Consider the following 9,841-nt stretch of genomic DNA (forward strand, 5'->3'; position numbering starts at 1 on the left):
CAAATCTCTCGCCAGTTTTCACCATGGTTTCTCCTGCGCCCATTAGCAATCAAGTTTTCTTTCAGTAAATAGTTATGATAAATTGGGCCACCCCCTTCTTGCAGGGCTCATGGCCACCAAATCTGCTATATTTGTCCACATTTTCTTTTAATTGCCAAACCAAAGTGTATTTTAGAAGGAAATTTGATCCATATGTTTCTGATTCATCCACAGTGAAGTCACCAGACTGTTTGGAGAGAACAGCCCGACAGCCACAAAGTCTTGGTAGAGTATCTCTTTTCCTTTAGAAATAGGAAGTTAAATATGTAAAGAGCCAGCATCTCGAATCTTGCCATGTTTAGGCTGTTGGTAAAACCCAGGCTTCGGGGAATGTTACTTTTTCAAGATATACGCCTCTTCAAATAGGTCTGGCTTTCAGTGGATCTCGTGAATGTCCTGGGCGTTCTTTTGAGGAGGGATGGAACAGACTCCTTTCACTGACTCCTCCTTGGGGCTCTCTTCCAGGGCTCTAGGCAAGTTCCCCATCGACTGGCCAACATTTCCCAAAGTCTCTTTGTTCTAATTCCCAAAGCTGTTGCCGGAGCACTTGATATAGTTCAAGGCGGCGTATGCCCCATTTGCTGCCTACATGGTACCCAGATATTCCCAGGGTCAGAGGCTCACCAGCAGATGAAAGCCTGTGGTGTAACCCAATGCAGAGTCTACTCACGGATTCACCCTCATGGTAAGCAGGACCACTACAGTGGTCTGGTCCCATTCGCTAATAAATAGGTCATGCACAGCTCTCCCCGAAGTGCAGCAACTTGAGATATTTGGCTAGAATTCTGTGCCCTGACGCTTCTTAACTGCTGCCATTGGGCAGTGACTCAGGAAAGAAGGGAGAAGTTCTACTGGCTGGTTTTAAAAGGACTTGAGAATCGTATACACAACTTCATGCCCATCTGTCAACCCTACCAAAGTAAGAGGTGATAATACCACCCTTCCTTCTTTATACCTAGTCTAGATGATCAACATTTTACGACTTCTTTAAAACATCCCACAGAGTTCATTCATTCAGCAGTTGCTGCCTTTGTCAGGCCCTAAGTAAGGTACCAGAAAAGAAAGAAGAATGAGGCACAATCCATGGCCTCAAGGAGCTTATGATCTGGTAGAGTGAGGCAGATGCATAATAAGCAAATAAGTATCGAGTAGCAGTGAGCACAGGGAGAAGAGTGTCCGGGACACCTAAGGGCAAGTTCCAGCTCTGTCACTTACTAATTGTGGAGTCTTGGTTAGGTCGGGTCACCCCTCAGCCTCACCTGCTTCATGGAAAAAATGTGAGGAGGGAGGATTAAATGAACCACATATGTAAGACCTGCTCTGCATATATAGTAACACTTCTTACTATGCCCTGTTACAGAGAGTGTGTGGAAGTGTGTATCAGGTCTCACAGGAACACAGAGGAGAGTGCTAAGAGAGTCAGCACTACCTGATTTGGGGGAAAGAATGACCTCTGACCTGACTGTATATCTAGGTGAAAGCTGCTGGGAAGAAGAGCTACCCATTGCATTGGAGTTCATATCCTCCGAGAATTAAGCTTCAATATTTTGGCACAGTGAGACAAAGATGGTACACACACCCAACATTGAGTTTGTCTGCCTTACAAGTAGCTTCCAGGGCTCATAAGACCTGGAATTTCTCCATGCCCTGAAATGTCAGCATTTCTAGTTCCCTTGCTCTCACCCTTCTCTTCTTTCTTGTCTAGATTACAAACTTGAACAGCCTTTGGCCTTGTCTGCACACTGTCCCTAGTGATCTTTCTAAAATATGAACTTGATCATGCCCCTACCCCTTATAAAATCCTCTCGGGACTCCCATCCTTTGTGATAAAGTCCACACCCTTCAGTGTGGCCCATAGGGCTCTCACGATGTAGTCTCTGCCTCTGTCACCCGGCTTAGCTTTGCCCTACCTGTTACCCTTTAGGTGACCACCAGACTAAACTCCCCCATGAGCCCTTGTCTATAGTTTTGCACATTCAGTCATGCGTTTCTTTGCCTGAAGCGTTCTGCCTTCCATTCTCCCTCTTGGTTTTGAAAAACTCTTTGAGACTCAGCTTGGCTGTGACCTTCTGGCTTCCTTTCCTGATCCACCCATTCTGGGTTAGCTGCCCCTTTTGTGGGTCCTTGTTATACCTGCACAGATCCTGCCGTGCCTCATGCCACCCTATCATGCTCTCAGCATTGTGGGTTCCTTGGGCTCATAAGTCATTTTTGTCTCCCCACCTGGCACAGCCATGATGCATGAGGTATTTGTGAATGAATCACAGAACCTCAGAAAGAATCTCAGCAGAAATGCCCTCTGCAGAGAGTCAACCGGGTGCCGAATGGAAGGGCTATTTCCAATGCCAGCTTCTCTAGTATGGCGGATCCCAGTGTTCTGAGAGAGGGCATAACTAGACCTAGTCTGTTTTTGAGGTGTCCTTGGAGGGAGGGCAACGGAAGAAGCTGGTAGGGTGGTACATACCAGAGCAGTTCTGCGTGCTCCTGGAACTGGACTGTACTTAGAAAGCAGCTGTGACTGGGCATTCAGCATGTTTTAACTTCACAGCCCAGTTCTGGAGCCCCACGTCAGCCATCCCAGGGCCTGAGTCTGGCATCTCACTAGAAAACTGTCTAGACATTAGGCAAGGCCAAGTTTCACCAGTAACGCTAGAGCAAGAAATTCCTGCGGTGGCTGACAATGCTCGAGCAATCCCCGCTCCCCCATTCCAGACTGATGATGTACCCTGAGGTCCTTAGGCAATTGTTTGGAGGAGCCCTAAGGAATGAGATTCTGGATCACCTGCCAGGTATATGCTTGAATGATTACTGAAAACATAGAAGACCACTAGGTTTATGGAGTGTTCTTATTGATTGCACAGTGCCGAGGAACCCAGTAGCCCACCAGGTGCTCCTTGCGGTTTGGATGCTCTCATGAATGGTCTTTCTTCTGCTTAAAAAAGGTGTTTGCTGACTCCCAGCACCATCCCTAGAAAAGGGCTACACGTGAGGTCTGGCTAGACAGATGCAGTTCTTGGGTGTCAGAGGAAGAGCAGTAACTGTTTTGTTTTTGCTTTAGTTCTGTGGTAATAATGAGATCACTGGGTCTAGAGATGGGGGCTTTCCACAGATGTGGAATTAACTAGGCTTTGAACCCGAGCTGCTACAACATCCTGCCCAGCCCTAGCCGGCTGGGCATCCTCTGCCTCCATCGTCCGTATTTACCACTCCATCGAACCCCGCGATGCCACCCCCGAGACAGGCACCTTTGCACACTGCACTGGCTTCCTTGCTCTAGCTTTACTGCCGCTGTCTTACCATCTCTTCTCCCTTCACACTTACCTTATACCTACATCGGTATTTTCTACAAGTCATTTAATGAAGAACCCCCAGGAAGAGTGCTTCTCAACCATTTTCAACCACACCCCCTACTATTTTTTCTTTCTTTTCTGTGCATGCCCCTGAGCCAAGCTGTAAGTATAATAGTGAACCACACCCTTCCCTCACCCATCACCCCCTAAGGATTCTGACATCTGCCCCGAAGTCCTCCCAGGAGGACTGACTTCCTCTAGCAATCTACCTGACATTTGCTATTTTAAATAAACGTTTCTGTTTTCTTGGCTCCCTTGTCCCCCTGGGCCAAGGCAGTGGCACCTTAGTGATCACTGTGTGATGCTGTGGCAGATACAGAAGAACTGGAGACTTCTGGTCCCGGGGCCCCATGCCTCTGGCTATGGCTGTTATCTGTGACATTTCTCAGTGAAGCTTGGTATCTCTGAGAGGTTTCAAAGGAAGGGGGTGGAGGAAAGGATGGTTCTGCTGCCTTTTGTGTCTACCTGAATAAATAGGAAAGGTCCTCTCTCTTTCTCTTGGCAGCCAGAATGGAGGCCATTCCCTTCTAGAATGTTCCCATTGTAAACTCCTCCAGTGCTAGGGCTGTGTGTCCTCCTCATGCTGTATTAACTGCTCCCCAGGGCAGCTGGAGATTGAACATGGGAGTTCAATCAGGATTTCTGGCCGATGGTGCTAGCACTTACGCCTTACATTATGGCCACTGTGTTAAGTACTCTTTTTTCTTCTTTCTTTCGTCTTCTTTAGTTCACCGCTTATGTATGTTGGGAGTAGGTGGTGGGAAGAAATATAAACAACCTTCCTGGTTTCTAAGATCCTTGGCTGGAGCATTGCAGAAAAACTGATAGATCCCAGAGGTGAGTTAATGACCCAGCTCCCAGGAGAATTGATGGGTTTCTTCTGTAGATGCAGCCCAGACTCCCCCAGAAAGAAACGGCCCTTTTGAGTCTATCAGTCTGATGAAGGTCTCCCTTCTTTACTGCTTCAAATCACCTTCCTCTTTCTATGAGAATCCCATCTCCTCTCAGGGACTCTGACCCTTCACCATTACCACCACCAGATTTTCTCTTCTGGGAAGCCTCTGCTATGTCTCTGCACAGAGTTTCCTCTTCATTAATCTTGCTGTTTGGTTCCTCACCTTTTCCATAGCCCTAGCCAGTAAAGCTTTATACCTTGTCCTACATTGTTATTTCTAGGTCAATGCTTACCATACATAACCTACTCTTACATTTAAACCATTAATTGTTATTGTATTGTAGAAACTTCAAATAATCACAAATGTAGAGATAGAAGTACAATAAATCCCCATGTACCATGACCCAACCTCAACAATGATCAATTTATGGCCAATCTTGATTGATCTACCTCCAATAACCCTCCCGCCATCACTACCAATGGATTATTTTAAAGGCACTCCAAGACAGTTTATCATCTATAAATAATTCAGAATTTACCCGAAGAAATGAGAGCTCTTTTTAAAAAAATATAGCCATAATACCATGTAACACTTAAATATCACCCAATATCCAGTCTGTCACTAGTCAATTGTCTCATCAATATCTTTTTAATTTGATTTGAGTCAGGATACAAATAAGACTCCTTTTATTTGGTTTGTTATGTCTCTCAAGTCTTTTAAAATTTATAATAGCTCCGCCCCCCTTTTTGTTTCAATTCCTGCCATTTATTCATTGATAAAAGCTAGGTCGCTTGTCCTATAGTCTCCCCCATTCTAGATTTTGGTGATTGCTTCTCAGCAGTGTGTTTAACATGTTTCTCTACTCCTTGTGCTTGCTATTGGCAGAGAGTTAAATCTAGAGGTTCAGGTTAAATTGTTATGGCAAGAATATTTTGTTGAGGCATTCCTATACACCAACAACAAGACAAAGAAAGAGAAATTAAGGAGTCAATCCCGTTTACAATCGCACCCAAAACCATAAGATACCTAGGAATAAATCTAACCAAAGAGGCAAAGAATCTGTACTCAGAAAACTATAAAATACTCATGAAAGAAATTGAGGAAGATACAAAGAAATGGAAAAAAGTTTCATGCTTATGGATTGGAAGAATAAATATTGTGAAGATGTCAATGCTACCTAGAGCAATCTACACATTCAATGCAACCCCTATCAAAATACCATCCACTTTTTTCAAAGAAATGGAACAAATAATCCTAAAATTCGTATGGAACCAGAAAAGACCCCAAATAGCCAGAGGAATGTTGAAAAAGAAAAGCAAAGCTGGTGGCATCACAATTCCGGACTTCAAGCTCTATTACAAAGCTGTCATCATCGGGCGCCTGGGTGGCTCAGTTGGTTAAGCGACTGCCTTCGGCTCAGGTCATGATCCTAGAGTCCTGGGATCGAGTCCCACATCGGGCTCCCTGCTCAGTGGGGAGTTTGCTTCTTCCTCTGACCCTCCCCCCTCTCATGCTCTCTCTCTCTTTCTCTCTCTCAAATAAATAAATAAATAAAATCTTTAAAAACAAACAAAAAAAATACACAAAGCTGTCATCAAGACAGTATGGTACTGGCACAAAAACTGACACAAAGATCAGTGGAACAGAATAGAGAGCCCAGAAATGGACCCTCAACTTTATGCTCAACTAATCTTTGACAAAGCAGGAAAGAATGTCCAATGGAAAAAAGACAGTCTCTTCAACAAATGGTGTTCGGAAAATTGGACAGCCACATGCAGAAGAATGAAACTGGACCATTTCCTTACACCACACACAAAAATAGACTCCAAGTGGTTGAAAGACCCAATGTGAGACAGGAGTCCATCAAAATCCTAAAGGAGAACACAGGCAGCAACCTCTTCGACCTCAGCTGCAGCAACTTCTTCCTAGAAACATTGCCAAAGGCAAGGAAAGCAAGGGCACAAATGAACTATTGGGACTTCATCAAGTCAACAAAACCAAAAGACAACTGAAAGACTGGGAGAAGATATTTGCAAATGACATAACAGATAAAGGGCTAGTATCCAAAATCTATGAAGAACTTATTAAACTGAACACCCAAAGAACAAATGATCCAATCAAGAAATGGGCAGAAGACATGAACAGACATTTTTCCAAAGAAGACATCCAAATGGCCAAGAGACACATGAAAAAGTGCTCAACATTGCTTGGCATCAGGGAAATCCAAATCAAAACCTCAATGAGATACCACCTCACACCAGTCAGAATGGCTAAAATTAACAAGTCAGGAAATGACAGATGTTGGCGGGGATGCGGAGAAAGGGGAACCCTCCTACATTGTTGGTGGGAAGGCAAGCTGGTACAGCCACTCTGGAAAACACTATGGAGGTTCCTCAAAAAGTTGAAAATAGAATTACCATATGACTCAGCAATTGCACTACTGGCTATTTACCCCAAAGATACAAATGTAGGGATCCGAAGGGGTACATGCACCCCGATGTTTATACAGCAATGTCCACAATAGCCAAACTATGGAAAGAGCCAAGATGTCCATCGACAGATGAATGGAATAAAGAAGATGTGGTATATATATACAATGTAATATTATGCAGCCATTAAAAGGAATGAAATCTTGCCATTTGCAATGACGTGGATGGAACTGGAGGGTATTATGCTGAGCGAAATAAGTCAATCAGAGAAAGACATGTATCATATGACCTCACTGATATGAGGAATTCTTAATCTCAGGAAACAAACTGAGGGTTGCTGGAGTGGTGGGGGGTGGCAGGGATGGGGTTGCTGGGTGATAGACATTGGGGAGGGTATGTGCTATGGTGAGTGCTGTGAATTGTGTAAGTCTGTTGAATCACAGACCTGTACCTCTGAAACAAATAATACATTATATGTTAAAAGAAGAAGAAGAAGAAGAAAAAGAAGAAGAAGATAGCAGGAGGAGAAGAATAAAGGGGGGAAATCAGAGGGGGAGATGAACCATGAGAGACGATGGACTCTGAAAAACAGACTGAGGGTTCTAGAGGGGAGGGGGGTGGGGGGATGGGTTAGCCTGGTGATGGGTATTAAGGAGGGCACGTTCTGCGTGGAGCACTGAGTGTTATACACAAACAATGACTCATGGAACACTACATCAAAAATTAATGATGTAATGTATGGTGATTAACGTAACATTAAAAAAAAAGAATATTTTGTTGACATTGTTTCTTATTAGTCATAGCAGGAAGCACATAATATCCATCTTTTTTTATCTGATTTACCAGTGGGTTCAGATGCTGCTGGCCTGATCTATCCATTAGGAATTGACTCCTTGGTTTTTCATCCACTGTTGTAGAAGCCATTGATAATGATTGACCATGATGATCTCTTTTTGAAATCTACATGAGAGAAGTTATTCCATCCTCTCTTTCTCAAGGGCCCCCCTCATGACAAACTTTTATATTCTTCAGTGACTGCCAACGTGGCTCACACCACCACTCTTGATAGTGATTTCTAACCTTTTGAGGGTCACAGATCCCTTTGAGAATCTAGAACTTTATAAGAAGAAGAAAAAAACAAATATGCATCAGCACTCGGAATTCCAGTTAGTGTCAGAATATCCTGGATCTCAGGTTAACTCTGCACTCTACAAGCTTGTGGTGCAGCTTTGACTTTGTACAGAACCTTGGTAACCCTGACCTTCCCCTAACTTGAAGACTTTACCTCTCACATTGATGATTCTTTTGTTTCCTGACCTCATGGTTTTTCTACTTCTTCAAGACCACTGGTCTTTAACTCCACTCAATTCTACTTTTTTGTAGTTGTCCCAACTGAGACATCATTTACTGTCACTTGAAAATTTTCCTTTGTCAAGAATCCAAACTCAGGGATGCCTGGGTGGCTCAGTCGGTTAAGCGTCTGCCTTTGGCTCAGGTCATGATCCCAGGGTCCTGGAATCGAGTCCCACGTCAGGCTTCCTGCTCAGTGGGGAGCCTGCTTCTCCCTCTGCCTCTCCCCCTGCTGGTGCTCTCTGACAAATAACTAAAAATCTTTTTTTTTTTTAAGATTTTATTCATTTCTTTGACAGAGAGAGACACAGCGAGAGAGGGAACACAAGCAGGGGGAGTGGAAGAGGGAGAGAGAGAAGCAGGCCCCCTGCTGAGCAGGGAGCCTGATGCGGGACTCCATCCCAGGACACTGGGATCATGACCTGAGCCGAAGGCAGATGCCCAACGAGTGAGCCACCCAGGCGCCCCATAAATAAAATCTTTAAAAAAAAAAAAAAAGAATCCAAACTCAGCTTCCCCCCCGCCCCCAACTGCCAACTCCTTGACTTTATTTTGGCCCACCTCATTTCCTACATTCTTTTGACTTCTCAAATCACTGGTCTCAGCCCGATCCATAACAAAGTCTCAAATCTATACCAGGGCATCTCAGTGTTGCTTTCGCTGGGGATTTAGGATCTTTGACTTGTTCATGTTCTACCACGGGGCTCACTCTCTTGTCTGCCTTCTGCTTTTCTTCCAAAGGTGCTCAGAGTGGCAATGCTGACAGCGTCCTTATAAATTCAGACTGAGTTAAGCTGGTCTCTCGCAGTTCACCCACTTCCATTTATCTTTCCCTACTCCCCTATTTCTGTGCTACTCAGATGTTGTTCATGGACCAGTAGCATCAGCATCACCTAGAAACTTAAAATAAATGCAAAATCTAAGGCCTATCCTGGATCTACTGCATCAGAGTGTGCATTTTTAACAATATCCCCAAGTGAATCATATTCACATGAACGATCAAGAAGTACCATCCTATCTGTTCTCCACCTTGGTCGTTCTAAATTTTTCTCACAGTACTTGATTCTTGATTCCCCCGATGGATGACTCTATCAGGCAAGGTCCAATCAGGAAAACAGAAAACACTCTAGGGGCGCCTGGGTGGCTCAGTCGTTAAGCGTCTGCCTTCGGCTCAGGTCATGATCTCAGGGTCCTGGGATCGAGCCCCGCTTTGGGCTCCCTGCTCAGCGGGGAGCCTGCTTCTCCCTCTGCTTGTGCTCTCTCTCTCTCTCTCTCTCTCTCTCAAATAAATAAATAAATAATCTTTAAAAAACAAAAAACAGTCTGGGGAGCGCACGCCTGCACCTGCTGCTCCACCCTTTAAAAGCAGAGGGGAGCTGACTGACCTACTCTCTGCTCCCCAAGAACTGCTTTGTGACCTGGATTGTAGGCTCTGTGGCCTGGGGACCTTTGTGGTATCAGCCTGAGTCCCCGATGTGCCCACAGAGCCCAGCCCTGTGCCTGGCATGGGGCAGAAACCCTATATTTGCTGAATAAAAACAATAACTCAAAGTCAAAGACTTCAATCACCAGGTACTGATGGTACCAGTTCCAGCTTTTCATGGAAGCCAGGGGTCTCGGTCCCGCCATTTTAAAATGGAGATATGGTGCCAGCCCCCATTTACTTCACTGTATTAGTGTTAAGATCAGATAAGATCATATTTGTGAGTCTGTTCTAGTAAGCAAATAAATTGTTTTTATAATGCTCTAAATAAAAAGCTTCACACACCAGTGCTTG

Source organism: Callorhinus ursinus, unplaced genomic scaffold (assembly GCF_003265705.2).
Source record: "Callorhinus ursinus isolate GAN/ISIS: 27379988/994484 unplaced genomic scaffold, GSC_fseal_2.0 scaffold25, whole genome shotgun sequence".
NCBI classification, from domain to species: Eukaryota; Metazoa; Chordata; class Mammalia; order Carnivora; family Otariidae; genus Callorhinus; species Callorhinus ursinus.